This window comes from Rattus norvegicus, chromosome 7 (assembly GCF_036323735.1).
Source record: "Rattus norvegicus strain BN/NHsdMcwi chromosome 7, GRCr8, whole genome shotgun sequence".
Lineage (NCBI taxonomy): Eukaryota > Metazoa > Chordata > Mammalia > Rodentia > Muridae > Rattus > Rattus norvegicus.
The window spans coordinates 125,253,322-125,270,031 of NC_086025.1; the positions used below are offsets into that span (position 1 = coordinate 125,253,322).

The following is a 16,710-nucleotide window of genomic DNA, read 5'->3' on the forward strand; positions in this document are numbered from 1 at the left end:
GATTAAAACTATTTGCTAAACATGGCAGTTCATAAGTCCAAGTAAATGTTCAGCACATAAAGTCCTAAGCTTCCTTTTAGAGTATAAAACTGTATCACTGTTCACTGAAGGACTCAAACTGTAAAATCCCTTAAGGATGCTTGTCCAAGTAACTTACACACTATTAGTGAATATATATATAATTCATAAGTTATAATTTATAAGTCTATAATATGCATGAATCATATCTGTTGAGACTAAACTTTAAAAATATGGCTGTCATCTCTCAGTAACCAAAGTGGAGAAAGACAATTAGTTTTGGGTTTTTTTTTTTTTTTTTTTTTTTTGGTACAATGGGCATCATTTTCCTGAAAAACAAAACCATAACAGTGATAAGCTGCCAGGCAATCCACTTCCCAAGCCTTTGCCAGAGCACAGCCATTCTGCCAGCGTTCCTCCATCGCTTGGGCTTCTGTCAGCAGCCTGGTGTGGCACAGACGGCGTTCACCTTCTGATGTGCTCGGTCTGTAGGACTAATCTAGTCCAGTTACATGAGGGAAATCACGGGTGGAGCTCTCCCTGAGAGGAGGGAAACAGAGAGAGAGGGAAGTGCCTGCCTACTGGGGTCTCCTGACGCTGAGACACCCTACTCAGTTCTCAAACACCTCCTGCCCAAGGTGGTTTCTTTGAATCCAAAGGAAAGCGGAATAGAAAGGCGGAGACAGAAAGTTAGGGATGCTGTTGCCTAAGGATGCGTAGTACATTCTGAGTGGTGGTGAGAATGACGACAGTACTGTGTGTCGCATCTGGCTGAGGGGTGGATGTAGTAGCCAGATATAAAATAAAGTTTGAAAGGAAAAATCGGTAGAATTGGGATTTTCAGCGCATCACGCTTTATGAGGAGCCAATCTTTCAGAATTCTGGATGTAGTTCATTAACGTAAGGTTTGATGACACATTTAAAAATTTTGTTAATACTTCAGGCTGAGGCATCAGGTGGCATGAACATCTCAAAGGGGTAGGCTTGTAAATTTTTCTATAGTGAATACGTATGATACACATATGAAATGGACCCACTCTGTAACAAAGTGGAGTGAAGTGAAGTCCTCGGCCTTCCAACCAGACTCCATGTGTCTTGGAAAGGCCAACAGTGATCAGCTCTTTTCTCACAGTGTCTGTGGGAATAATAAGTTGTTGTCTCTCTCCTCTCTCTCTCTCTCTCTCGTTTCCCAATCTGTTCTTAGCAAACCTATGCAATTAAGCTTTGTTAGGACAGATGAAAAGCATGTTAGAATAATGCAACATAGCACACACATACAGAAATAATTCAGCTGAGATGGTGGGTGTGGCGGACCACTCGTGGGAGATTAAGAGACACGGCGATCAATATTTGAAGAGGGATATCGTTCCCATTTTCGCAAACATTAACACATATGCGTATCGATTAAATACTAGCTTATTTGCCCAGTAAGAAAGTGACCCTTCGGGAGTCCCAGGGATTCTCCTGAGCTCCATCCTAGCAAAAGCCACTGAGCTGTCCCTGTATCAATGATAACCAAGACGGCCAAGGGGAAACTTCACCTCCTTTTATCTCCCACTGATAAAATGACAGAAGCCCCTTCTAAAACATTCCCCCTGAATAGACTATATGAAATATTTTCCATGTATACTATTTTTAAATATTTACTTTTTATTACACTTTAATTATGTGTAACTGAGTGTATGGTGTGTGTGTGTGTGTGTGTGTGTGTGTGTGTGTGTGTATGAGAGAGAGAGAGAGAGAGAGAGAGAGAGAGAGAGAGAGAGAGAGTGTGTGTGTTCCCAGAAGCCAGAAGTAAGCTTTGGCTGCTGGAGCCGGTATTAGTTATGGATGAATGTGAGTCACCGGATTCGATGCCAGCAACTGAACTTGGTTGCAGCGGAATAGAAGCAAAGGATCTTCACTGTGAAGCCATCTCTCTAGTCCCCAGAAATGCCATTTGAAATTGACTGAGGTGTCTGGTGCTGTCTGCCCTCAATCCACACGCAGAGGCATGTGCATCTCTGTGAGTTTCGGGCGACATAGAGAGATCCTGTCTCACAAAAACAAAAAGCAAGCCAGCAGAAAAGAGCTAACTGGGGCTTCAGTCTCACAGAAGTAGATTCGTGTCTATTTCACCAACTGACCCTCGTCTTCACTCCTTTTCCTCTCAAGGGCAGCTTAGTATGATAAGTGCTTACTTAAGGATCTAATGTGGTCTCTGGCTCTGTATAGGCAAAAGAAGAAGACAGGCTTGATGTTCAATGGAATCAAATAAACAAAAGCTCCAGGGCGGAAGTACAACATACTGTCAGCCAAAAGTATTTGGCCAAAATCATGGAAGAACTGAAGACATGTATTGCCAGTTTTGACATGGATCCTGATAGTAGAATATTCATGAGAAGTATCCATGAAAAGGTTCCGAGCATCTGTTCGGAAGTCAATCCTGAAACAGAGGGCAGGAATGGTAGAGTTGAGCAGGAAGGTGAGGGGCAGGCCACCAAACCTTCCCGCTAGAGTAATGTGTACGGTTCGATCCTGAACGTGCTTAGCGTCAACGACATTGATACTCTCACGGGAGACATTTGCAGCCAAAGAATCTTGGGATCCATACCACATGACTCTCAACAATTCCTTTCTAATGGTCATTGGTGATTTACTCTCTGTGTTCTGAATACTTGACTTTGCTAGGAAACAACTTGAACTCATTTTTCAAGTGCATTCCAACACAGAGTCATTACTTTAACAGTCTCCTTATTCTGGCTCCTATCACTGTCCACCAATCAGTGTCCATCATCAGAAGTAGGCAAGGGGAAAGATAACTAGTCTCTGTGTTCCAGAGCCGCTGAAATCAAACAAACCTATCTAAAGCTCTTAACCTGAGCTCTGTTTTTCGCTTGAAATACACAGAGCCCCTCACTACCTCTGCCTTCTGATCAGCCTCTATGCATCTGTGTAGATCCTCCTGGTGTGAGGATAACGAATTATGTCTTCAATGACCAATGAGAATCATCTCATTCCCACATCTTCTACCATTTTCAAACCTAAATAATAAACTTGCCCAAAAGCAAATGAGAAAACATCATCTTATAATATGAATTAGAATAACTAGAGTACTAAACACCCATTACTTTAATATGTCTTTTAATACTTTAAAATGCCTTTTAATAAAACTATTATAAATTTTAAGATAAATCCAGAGTGAGCCTCCTATAAACATGAATTTGACTAGCATCAGAGTCACAGTAGATAAAGGGTTAAATAATTTAGAATTATGAACAGACAACAACATATCAGACCCTGAATGTTTCCCTGTGACCTACTCAACCTCCAGTGTGCTTCCCTCTACTACAAGAAGTCAAGCCTTAACTTGTCATGTATGTCAATAATGAGGGAAGATACATGCCTTAGGCAACACAACTACCAAAATATCAAAACTACAATCAGCAGGGCTATCATTATTTATATAATATCTCTGATCTGATAACTGAAGCACATATCCTAACTGAAACTTATTTTGGCAACATTAAGCTTACAGAACTGAACTGGACTTAATCAGTGTAAGGATGTAGTATTAAAGAAAAGGCTGTCTCCAGGGTTGGGGATTTAGCTCAGTGTTAGAGCGCTTGCCTAGGAAGCGCAAGGCCCTGGGTTTGGTCCCCAGCTCCGAAAAAAAGAACCAAAAAAAAAAAAAAAAGAAAGGAAGAAAAGGCTGTCTCTAATCATTGAATACAGAATTCTGGACAATGAACCATGCACAGTTAACGGATTGTACCACACAAAAGTAAGGTTTCAAGGAACAATATTAAAACCTTAGTCCGTATGAAGTTGAGTCATTCTATTGCTCAACACCCTGTCATTGGATAGCGTTGGACACAGCTCCTAGTTTTAAGGTGTAGAAGAAATCAAATGCTAAATGTGTGCTTGATCTTTAAGAGGCTACACAGTAAGTTGCCATTGTGATTGCACCGGCCCTTTAAGAAGTGAGTGTTTGGTAAACTCATGTGTAACACTTGCCATGATTTGGGTTACAGATAGGTTGCAAAGATGGTTGTTGTGCTGGCAAATGGAAGGGCAGCAAGATAGGTGGCTGGGAGGGAAGCTGGAGGCGGAGCTGTGCTAGAAAGAACATGGCAAATTTAACAGATGGAGGATGATACATCATTTGGCAAAAAAAGGTGCTACAGGAGAACAGGGGAAGCTAGTAAAGCCCTGGATGGATAGGCAGCCAGGAGTGGGCTAAATGGACCATTAATAAAAGAAATAGAACACTACAAGGGCACCAAAGTTCAAGAACAAATAGATAAATATCAAAGAATATAACTACAAAATTCCCCCGTATCTGGGCTTGGGAGAATATTTTCCTTTAAAATGCCTTTTATTATATTTTTTCAAAATGTCTTAAATGAACAAAGATCTTATGTTGGGAAAAATCTTATTGTAAAACTTAAGAGATTCATACCATGGAGGAAATTTGTTCCATAAAATTATCATGGATATAAAATTAACTTTATTCCTTTGTGGGTTTTTTTTGTTTGTTTTCTGCAATTCTAGTTTTCTGTCAGCTTTTATTATGTAAATATGTCAAGAACTGGCTGGAAAATAATGCTGAAATGTACTGTCCACAAGGATGAGAAGTTTGATTTCTTTCAAAGGAGGACTATAAGAGAATGGAAAGTGGAAATACAGCATCATCCTTACAAAACACCCTCTTTTCTCTACTAGTAGCACCAATGGCTAATTGTTCGTTAACATAAAGAATATAAATATGCTATTTGTCCTGTTTCTGATGTCAGCTTCACTCACCCATATAATAACCATTATTCTTATGAAATATTTGTACTCACAAGCACTTAGACAGTTAAGTAATATAACCAACTTCCCTTTTATTAATAACCATTGCTACAAATTAATATATAAATGCCATGTTCGGTCATACTTGTAGAAAGAGGCTTTGCTTAACCTAACCATTATAACTGACCTTTAAATATTTTCATGAGTTAAAAAGCTACTCCCATTCTCTGTAGACATGAATTTAGCATGCACACTTTCTCACTTATAAAAACTGAAGCAAATTTCTGAAGCTAAGGAACACTTTATGGAAAACTCCCCAGGAACTCTGGGAGACACGATGGTAGGCATTATGGCAGGCCATGAGGGAAAATAAGGGCAGAGAAAATCTCAGTTCACTCAGAGTCCAGAGAAAAAGAGATAATTGTTTTTCAGTGCCTCAGGTACAATTATGAAATGCAGTGGTCTGTCTGCATTTATGAGTCTTTACTTACGTAAGCCTGAGTGCTTATGTGTATGGATGTGTGCCACGCATGCAGGTGGCGCCCGTGCACGCGTGTGTGTGTGTGTGTGTGTGTGTGCACATGCATGCCTGTGAGCACACATTGGTGTGCAAATGCAGGCACACATGTGCAAATAGAGGTTAGAAGTGAATTATTAGGACTAGAGCATTCCTTCTACTATGAGATTCTGGGGTTGAACTTGACTCATTGGGCTTGCACAAAAATCAAACACTTTTAGTCTCTGAGCCATCTTGTTGACCCAAAGATATGATAAGGAAGGCCCTCAAACTTCTGTCTTCTGCTTCTATACCCTATCAACATGTGTTACCATGAATCTTTTTAAGATTAAGGACCTCATTAGCTTCTTTACTCAAGACAGTACCTATTAGGACTTTCCTTCTTCAGTTGCTCTGAGGACAGAAGCATTTCACTCTTGTCATAGACAAGACTAGTCTATTGAAATGGAACAAAAGCAAAGAAAGTTTACTAGGGAACTGCGGCTCTCAGACGGACATCCAGTCTCCAGCACAGTGAGTGTACAATTGCTGTGACTACCATTAGTAATCATCCAAGAAAGCTTTTTCAATATGAAAATTAAAAGGTGCGTAAAGGAGTTTATTCATTATAGTTAATGAGTTAATGGTATACTTTGGAGACATGTACTCAGTAAACACAACTTGAAAGCAGCAATGTCATTTTCTGGGCTCAGCACTGAGAAACCAAAGCTTCTCTCCTAGGTCCATGTAACTCTTCTAAGTTTCCTTGACATTTTGAGGCACTTTCAAATGACCATGTATGTATCTATCCATGATATTATGGATCCCTTTTGGTCAACAGTTTATCTTTCTTTCATTGGACAAGACAAAAACAAAAACAAAAGACCTGCTAAGTTAAACTTTATTTTTAACAAGGTATTTTTTTTTCAGTCAGGAAGAAGGCCAGATTATGATTAGAAAATGGGTAGGCCATAAGCAAAATCTAAGTTTGCTCAAATGTGGAAAACTCTCCTTATAAATAAGGAAGACAGTGCCATTTGTAGAAATATATCAATTGTATAAGATATCTGGTGTGTGTGTGTGTGTAAAGAACATGATTAATTAGACATGCCTGACCTATTCACATCAATGAATTACTGGTTCCTCTAAAGTATGTTATTACTAGTAAGAATTCTTTTTAAATGTCTTTCTTCTGGAGTGTTTTTGGAGAGCTCCTTTTCAACTTCCCAACCCCTTTGTCAAAGGTGTTGCTAGCCAGGGATGTCTAACCAGACAAGTCCACTAGGAACATAACAGGCATCACCTTCTTCTGTGTCTTTCCATGCCCTTTCTCTAGCATAGCACCTTGTGTACACTGCAGGTTCTCGATAAATACATGTGGAACAATAGCTCATATCAACTATTTCTGTTACAGTGAATTTTTGGACTTGATTAGCTTAACTCCCACTGCCAATTTACAACACTTTTAGCAACCCAAGATGTTATCAAATATACATGGTAAATTTTGATAAATCGTGGAATGTTTTTCGGTAGTAAACGCCTGATTTCGAAGCTTTGAAATAGTGTGTTGTAAGGATATGGTGATACCTGACTGAGTGCTGTGTAAGACAAGTCAAGAAAGGACTGAGATGTAGCTGGATGGAGCCGACTTCACCTGAACACGTAGCTGGGCTATCCCTGATGCCAGCTTCCCCAAGCCTCAGCTTCAGCATCTGTGGAGACCAACCTCATGGTGCTTCAACATTTTCAGACCTTTGACCACTAGTGATTATTTTATGAAATACTATATTTCAAAGATAAAGTGATGTCAAGTCTAATTCTGGTCACTAGAATAAGTATTGGAGGTTGTTGATATATCGATTAAAAATTAATTTAAAAACATTGGCCTAAAAAACAATAAGATAATTCTGTTCACCAAAAATAGAGTATTTATGTTTAAGAAATGGAGAAATTATGGTTCATGTATTAGTTAACAAATGTTAGAAATTGTCATGGCTAATCTTGACTACATCTGGAACCAATTATCATCCAAGCAGCTGAGCATGCCTGTAAGGGATTTTCTTGTTTGGACTATTCGAGGTGGGAAGACCAGCCCTAAATCTGGACCATACATTTTGGTGACACCACACATTGAAAGGTTAGAGAAGGAAGCATTGGCTGTTTTGCTTGTTTGCTGTCAGTTTCACTGGCACGGTCACCTGTCCTGTTCACAGTGTACTTCTTTGTTGGGATTTGAACATAGACCAATGACAAGGTGTAACATCCAGTCTTATAGATGGAAAACCTACCAGAGTCTTCATTTTTCCTTTAAAAGAAAGCTATTGTATTGTATTAGCCAGAGCACAATGTAAGTCACTCTAACATAAATCACTGTCACACACACACACACACACACACACACACACACCACACACACACCCCACACACACACCCCACACACACCCCACACACACACCACACACATACACACACACACACACACACCACACACACACACCCCCCACACACCCCACACACACAAAACACACACACACACACACACACACACACACACACAAATAATCAATTCTTTTCCTTTGAAGAATCCTGAAAATCCCAAGGATAAACATAATAAGATATTACTAGTCATCACGTTTTCAGTCTATCTTAGAACACCATCACTCTGCCCGTTTCTGGACCCCTAGCATTTACGCATTGCCTGTATGTTGTCAAGTATTGCAAGCTAACTAGAGGTAAATGGCTGACAAGCTAAGCAAAAATATAGATGGAAACCGTGTCTCACTTGGTCCTCCTTTGAATGGCCTGAGACTGTGCTTGGTGATCAAGCCCAGGGTTGGCATTCACGAGGCTTAAATAAGAGGGTTCTGCACTGGATTCCAGTCTGAGTTTCTTAGAGACTTTAGACCTGCTTGGGCCACATAGAAAAGACTAATAAGAAGAAAAGGGAAATAGCTTTCACATTTATCGAAAATGTCCAGTTCATGGAGAGTTCTTGAGAGTAGAGCTAAACAGAACTACTAATATCGAACCCTGAGAAGAGTGATTCTTTGTGCCAGAATACTCAGCTAACGGAAGAAGCGTGGCTTGATATTTGCCTAGATATATTTGGATGAGACCTTTACAGGAGAGCATCAGTGCCAAACAGTGTTATTTTTAATTAAGCCGTATTTTAACCATTTTGCTGGGATAAAATAAAGTTCTTTGGCATAATAATTATTTTAAAGATTTTTAATGAAAGAAAACCCTCTGTATCATTTTCGCTATGTTCTCTGCTTCTGCAATGCCTACCTCTCACGTAAATAATATAAGTATCGTTAGGTGAAACCTTTATTTATTTTCGATTGGACTGAAATAGCTGGCTCTTGCAGTGATGGGAAGCTATTTCTGGTTAACCCAAAGTCAAACAACTAAGAATCCAGCAGTCTGGCCTTCATGGGCAGGAGATGATATTGCATTTCTGATGCATGTTTGTTTGTTTTGATGGCCAATTTTTGAGCATGTATGCTGAAGTAGATAATAGCATAGAAATTATATTTAAAAACACGATAACCTCAAACTTTTTGAGTCTCACTACACAGCCCTGGCTCTCCTGGGACCCACTCTATAGACCAGGCTGGCTTCGAACTCACAGAGATCTTCTTGCCTCTGCCTCTGGTGAGGTGGGATTAAAGGCGTGCACCATCCTATCCAACCTTTCGTTTGGTTTTGAGGCTCTTTTCGTAATTACCTTCTGAGTTTAAGAGAAAAATGTTATTTAACGAATTAGCTTTGCTTCTTGAAATTATTTACTTCTAGAAGTTCTTAAGAGAGATCCTTGAGAGAAAAATCATTTCTCTATGACCGACCCCTGAAGACTCCTTAGATCTCAAGCACAGATGGGCGTTTCTGGGAGAATGGCGTCCGAGCATTGAGGAGGACATCGGTACTTGCTAAAATTTTCATAATGTTGTGCTTTAGACATAACTACCATTTGAGTTTTTGAAGTTTGAAATGTTTCTTTTTTTGCCTGGGATAACGTAGCTTCAGTACACATAGCTTTTCCACATCCCATTGTTTTTGAACAGGGTGCTATCACTTTGAATCTTTCTGTCATAAAATAGGACATTGCTGCTGGGATGCTATGCAGTTTGTGCTTAGCAGGCAGTGGTTTGCCTAAGTTGATTTGTCTGTGTTTGTGTCAAATCCCCTTGGGGAGTCTAATAATTATGTAAGTGGGGGATCCACCAATGGGGAGCTCAGGCAGAACTATCAGGGAGCTCCTCTGGTCCCAGAGCATCTTCACACACCTTTGCAAGAATCGGGATAACACTTTTCTCATACACCTTTTTGATTTTCTCTTCTCTCTTGTTCCGATTGATTTTTTTCCCAGAGAAATTTGGATGGAAGTCCTAGATTAAAATATTTGTATACATGTGTGCATGCATGTACACACATATGTATGCTTTCAGTCACATTTAATAAAGAGAAGGCTCTCGGGGCAAAATTAAGAAGAGACTCACACACAGTGGAAGATTTCTGGGACAATCGTTTCTCCATCACACTCAGCCTCTCATGGGCTCATTTAGGGTAGATAACATTACAGCTCCAACGTTGTAATATATACTTTATTTTCCCCTTATGATTCATTGGGCTTCTCAGCTGGCTGAGATGAAGCGTACTTTCGTCACCTTTTGATACCCGAAGAGAGTGAGTCAGAGACGTCCACTTCATGAGTATCAGAAGGTTGACCCACGAAGCTTGTTTCTTCTTGGTCTGCTCAGTCTTGAACTCTTTACAGTACATGCTGTGACTGTAGCTTCCAAGCCTTTATTCTAAAAATCAGATTGATATCTTCCATTATCTAAACGTGTTTATTAGAGTATCAAGAGCTGAATGTATTGTCTTTCTAGTATTCTCAATTCCAAATGACACATTGCCCCATTAAAGGATAATTAAAAGATGGCATCATCCCCCTACTTCTCCCCCCAGCCCCTCCTATGTCGTCTTGAAATTTTGTGACCTCTTTTTCTTTAATCTTACTGATATTTGTGTGTGTGTGAATAAATATAAGTATATAGCCCACTGAGATCAAGAGCTGCAGGGACACCTGCTGAGGAGGAGGGGACATCATAACTGGTTATCCATTGCTAAAAGCCAACCCTAAACACGTGTGTATACATTTCCCTCATTTTAATGATTTCACTATTAAAACTCTATGAAAATGACCCCCACTTTTTTTTTTATTAACTTGAGTATTTCTTATATACATTTCAAGTGTTATTCCCTTTCCAGGTTTCCGGACAAACATCCCCCTCCCCCTCCCCTTCCTTATGGGTGTTCCCCTCCCAACCCTCCCCCCATTGCCGCCCTCCCCCCAACAATCTAGTTCACTGGGGGTTCAGTCTTAGCAGGACCCAGGGCTTCCCCTTCCACTGGTGCTCTTACTAGGATATTCATTGCTACCTATGAGGTCAGAGTCCAGGGTCAGTCCATGTATAGTCTTTAGGTAGTGGCTTAGTCCCTGGAAGCTCTGGTTGCTTGGCATTGTTGTACTTTTGGGGTCTCGAGCACCTTCAAGCTCTTCCAGTTCTTTCTCAGATTCCTTCAACGGGGGTCCTATTCTCACTTCAGTGGTTTGCTGCTGGCATTCGCCTCTGTATTTGCTGTATTCTGGCTGTGTCTCTCAGGAGCGATCTACATCCGGCTCCTGTCTGACCCCCACTTTTTAACAAGATCTGAAACCTTGTTAAAGATGGGGCAAAGAATGCCTCACAACCCTGAGGCAACACAAACTTTTCATAATTCCCCCTGGCACCCAGGAACATTTTGCATGCTCCATCCTTGTCCTTGATTTGGGAGGGAAAAAAAAAACCTCTTTACTTTTGTTGAGAAACCTTATATAGAGCTGTCTCGTTGCTTCTATTTTTACAAGTCCCAAAGCACTGATAATCTTTTATTAATTTTCATATTCTTATAAATCTATTTTTAAGTCACTTGGTTTTATGCAGAAAGTGTTCTTCCTTGTAGTTTTTTTTTTTTTCCTAAAAATTCAAGCTAAGGCCTGTTAGATTTTCAATGTCTTACTGAATATGGAATTTTCTTTCCTTAATGACTTGTTGGAGTATGTATTTTCCATGGTGTTAACATAAACATCACTAGTCTCCAAGTTAGTCATATTCTCCAACACCTCACAGTTATTACTTTCTATATAATGGGCGAAACATGTAAAATTGATGCTCAATTAAAATTAATTCTAAATTAATTCACCTGAACTTAATCTTTTCTATCAGGGCCATCCAAAACTGGCCAGTACAATCAAGGTGTACAAACATTAAATTTGAGAAATAATTGATCCTAAAGTGAGAGGGAAATTGGAAATAATCTTCTAAAGGATTATGTTCCACGAACTGTAGTTGGCAAGATTTCAAAATTCAAATTGACGTTGGAAGAATGGCTCTATTGGTGGAAAAACCAAAATGTTGACTAGGAAACTGAATGCCGTTCCTTGATGAGTGGACCTAGCCAAGATACCAAATGTTACTGAAAGTCTCGGTTAAGAATCTAAGGCAAGGTATAGGTAGTCTGGGATGTGGAAAACAGTTCAACAGTAAATAAAACAGGCATCCCGTCTAAGGTTATTCTGGTCTCATTTCATGTACCCCACACAGATTTACTGACACTCATTCTGTGTGAGACAGTGGACTGAGCTGGAGCCCAGTGGCTTACAAAATTCATGCAGACCCTTTTTTTTTTCTATAGCATGAGGGTCTACTGGGAAACATAGGCAAGCAAATAGGTAATGGCCACGAAGGGTGACAGGAGTAGCTTCTACTCCCTTTGCAGCTTTCTGCACTGCCTCTCCCATTTCTTCGGCCACTTTGAGTTCAAGTGGCAGGGATGTCTTCTACACCCTAGGGGAGAGATGACAGTGGCTTAGACTGCTAGCTTACAAGCCTTTCCCCCATGAACATCACTGTACGACTTGCATTTGTCATCACTGTGACAAATAGTCCACATCAAACTCCAGGGAAAGAATTCATAAGCTTCTGTACATCTCGGAGGGGAGGACAGGGCACAGCTGTGGCCCAGTAGAGGAGCTCACATCAAAGGGGCCAGGAAGCAAAGAGAGTGAGTGTGTTCTCAAGCTTTTTCCTTTCCCCCTTTGTTTTCTGTCCCTCACTGGGGTGAGACAGGATGGTGTGACAGGATAGCCACGCTCAGGGTGGTTCTTCTGCTATCCAGAGATCCTCTCAGAGACACACTTAGCAGCAAGCTTTACTAACCAATTGGATTGGGTGTTGCTCGACCTAATCAAGTAGATAGATGAACCATCAACCTCCAAAAGAAGTTTCTAAAATTATACTTCCTCTCACGTACTTAAGAACCGACATAAATATTCTTCATAGATTTTAAAGTGGTTGCAAAAATGTAGTTTTCAACATATTGTACATTGTGACCTTTTGAAATAAATCTGTTATCTCATTTAAATACATCAATTACACTCTGAGTAATGATTTGATGCTTCTTTTAATTCATTTAAAAAACTAGAAGTAGCTCTTGCAGATTTACTAATTTTATATAATTTTATTCTTTTTTAATTTTTATTTTATTCCATAGAATTCTGTCATGTCTTTTTCTCAAATATATTAACTTCATGTTATTTGGTTAACAAGTTCTTAGCACTCAATGTTTCAATAGTCATGTGTCTTAGGATACAGCTTTGCAATAAATTTTTATACAACTGACTGAAACTATATGACATCACTCCAAGTTCTAGGAAAACTGTTAATAAAGGAAGTTGTATAACTTTATGGGTAACGTATTACTTATGTGGCAGAGGGACCTTTGATGTTGTAATTAATTCCTCTGCCTTTTAAAGAGCATTACTTACTGCCAAAATTAGATAGGGCTTGTTGCTTATCCTGTTTTTGAGTTTTTATTTATTTTTTTATTTATTAACTAGTAAAAGTGGTAAAGAGTCATGTATAACATTTATTTGAACTTCTAATTACATGGGGAAAATTACCTTAGCCTCAAAAACGTGTTTATTAATTATGCTGAATACAAAGGAACTAAAACTGACATAGGCTATGCCCTTTCAGTGGTCCTCATTCATTTTCTTAGCAGTGGAAGTGGTGACCTCAACTATCTTAGTATTTAGCGCCTCTATGGGATTTCTATGCTGAGTCATTCTTCTTAAAATTATCTAAAAGGAAATATGGCCTCCTTTGTTAAATGAGAGGAAAGTTACCAGGAAAGGGTGGATTAAAACTACATCTTGCAACTATTCCAAAAGTGTCGTCATCACACGCTTGAGAGGATTTCTGTACCCTCAGGATCATGCATAAAGCATTTTGCAAACATGTAACATTAAAGAAGTGACAATAATTAAGGAGAACATTAGAAAGAAAAAGGAATACCTCTAAGCTGGAGGTTTAGTAATTCTGTTTAGGTTGGGAACCTGTGTAAAAGTTCTAGAATTCGAGAAGAGGAAGAGGGTTCATCTATATGGTGGAAGAGAGCTGAGTAGCAAAGCACTGAGCCATCTGCTGGGTGGATGCAAATGTTTCTAAGAGCTTACCTGCCAAGGTACACAGTTCATGCTGCAGTCATCACCCATCCATCAGGGTAAGGACTGAAAACAGCTGACGGTTTAGGATGATGATTTTAGGAGCTGTGCTTTTGAGGAACTCAGGTTGTGGGCAGATCAGATAAAAGCAACGTAAAAGATCGGTTGCAGCTGGGATCGGGGTTGAGCATAAAGAGCGAAGGCTACAGCTTTCTCCTCGTCGTTACTCTGTTGATGTTGGTGAGGTTTTCTCTCTGAGGTTTTCTGTTTGATATTCTAGGTTTTGATTTCGAATTTTATTTCAGTGTGTGTTTTCTTTAGTGATTCAGTCTCCACATTAATACCTTGAAGCATTTCCATTATTTCACCCACGATTTCTGTGTGATTTCACGGTCTTCATCAAGCCATTTCTTCACAACCTCTTTAAGGGGCTTCGGAATATTCATAACTGTCAATTTGAGTCCCTTTTTTGTGCTTAGGTAAATTGTATTTCTCAGAGATTTTTGTAATAAGGTTACTGACTTCGAGAAAAGGCATATTTTCTTGCTGTTCATGTTTGTGCCTTTCCACTGCTATCTAGGCATATGGAATTATGATACTTCAGGTATTTCTTGGAATAGATATTTGTTCTTTTTTTCCATTGGTTATTGTTGCCCACTGTGGATCATAGTCAATTTTAGTGTCTACGAGGTCTCTGTTAGTGAATACTTCTCTAGTTTGATGGGTGACAGAAAGGAATGCAGATGGGATAGGAGGAAACATTGAGAGGAACAGCAGTAAGTAGCTATAAGGTCATGGTTCTAGACTAAGAGGTGGAGTTCAAAGGAGTGACATACGTTGAGAGGTGGGGTTCCTGCAGGCAGGCTGTCATAAGACTAATTATGGAGAGACTGGAAAAGGGGGACAGAAAAGATAGTGCAAATTACCGACACTGAGCACAGTGTGCCCACTAAGGGTCCCTGGTAGTTTCTGAAAATTGGCACTGACACAAAGGAATGGAGATAGACTAGAAGGAAAGGCTGAGAGGGTGGGCAGGAAAGAAATAAGGAAACATGTAGGCTTAAATTTTTCTCCACCTTACTTTTAATGATGGTTCTTACATGTTTTACCCTCCCCACCAGAGGTTGTGGCAAAGAAAGGATACAAGGAAATGGACCTGTTCAGAAATGGTTCTTTGGAACAAATCCCATCAGTGTTGTCAGGAAATCAGCAGGTCCATTTATAGGTCAGCAACAACAACTCGATTCACTTGCAAATACTTCATGAACATATCAGCAATCCAGTTCACAGATCAGCAGTGATGGCATGACCTAGCAGGATTAGTCAGGCCTCGGATGAATCAGCATGAGTCAGCAGGAGGAACTAGGACCATCAGGGAGGCCAGGAGAAGTTCTAGACTTGTGCCTCTTTCAGAGAAGATCAAGGAAGACAGGAGACCAAGAAGCATGGCAAAGCTAGCTCTATAAGCAAGGCCCTCTCACAGTCCATTGAGTCATATTTATTCTCCCTCCAAACATCATATGTCCTCCACAGGTCTTGCCTCAGCAGGTGAGCCTGTTTTAGCAAAATTCCATATCATTCTGCATCAGCTGGCATCACTCTGCCATTGACTTGAGTTTGAGGAAGTGGCAAGAAACCACTGACATGACAAGGTTTGTTTGTTTGTTTTTGGTGTGTGTGTGTGTGTTTCTCTCTATGGAGTCCTGACACTTGGAACTCAACAATATATTTAAGACAGACCAATACATGTGTGTCATTAGCAAAGAATCCTTCATCAGGTGTCCTCTTTCATGAGTTCTTTCGTGTGCTTGCTTTAGCAAACTATCCTTTCACCTGTGTCTGCTTCAGGGAAACACTTCATATATTTGACCCAGCAAAACACTATCTGACACAACTGACTTTCTAAAGAACCCTTAAGTTTCCATTCTAGGACCCTCATTACACGCAAGAGGTAGAGTACCTAAGGAATAGAGGAAGGGTCAACTATATGATTGTGTATGTAAAGGACCCTCAAAACTCCACCTGAAGCTTCAGCTAACAAACACACTCAACAAAGTAGCAGGATACAAATTAATTAGTAAAAATCAGACTTCCTAGATACAAAGAGCAACCAGTGGAAAATAAATCAATAAACCGGTATTTTTTTTTTACAATAGCCACAGAAAAAGATATCTTGGACTAACTTAATCAAGAAAACAAAGAAAGAAATTTAGAAGATATTTAAACATATTTGATGATAGAATCTGAACACGGAAAGATCACCCATGTTCATGGACCAGTAGGTTTAATATTGTGAAAAAAATCTACAGTGAAACCCCCTCTTTCAAAATCTAATAATTCTTCATAGAAATTAACAAAAACATCTATATGGAATCACAAAATAATCCAGGATAGCTGAACTAACTCTGAACAATAAAAGAACAACTGGAGGCATTACCATGCCAGTTTTCTTTTTTTTTCTTTCTTTTTATTTATTTTTTTAGATATATTTCTTCACCTATATTTCAAATGTTATTCCCTTTCCCGGTTTCCTGTCTATAAGCCCCCATCCCCCCTCTCCCATATGGGTGTTCCCCCATCCACCCCCTTCCCCCCACCCCAACATTCCATTGCACTGGGGGTACAACCTTGGCAGGACCAAGGGCTTCCCCTTCCACTGGTGCCCTAACAAGGCTATTCTCTGCTACCTATGCAGTTGGAGCCCTGGGTCAGTCCATGTATAGTCTTTGGGTAGTGGTTTAGTCCCTGGAAACTCTGGTTGGTTGCATTGTTGTTTTTATGGGATTGCAAGCTCTTTCAACTCTTTCAATCCTTCCTCTGATTATCCCAAAAGGGGTCCTGTTCTCAGTTCAGTGGTTTGTTAGTAGCATTACCT

General features: G+C 39.8%; 1 protein-coding gene across 14 annotated transcripts in view; it reads left to right on the top strand.

Annotated features, from left to right (window-relative positions):
- Positions 1-16,710, top strand: part of Cntn1 (contactin 1) — a 297,760-nt gene that overhangs the window by 110,684 nt on the left and 170,366 nt on the right.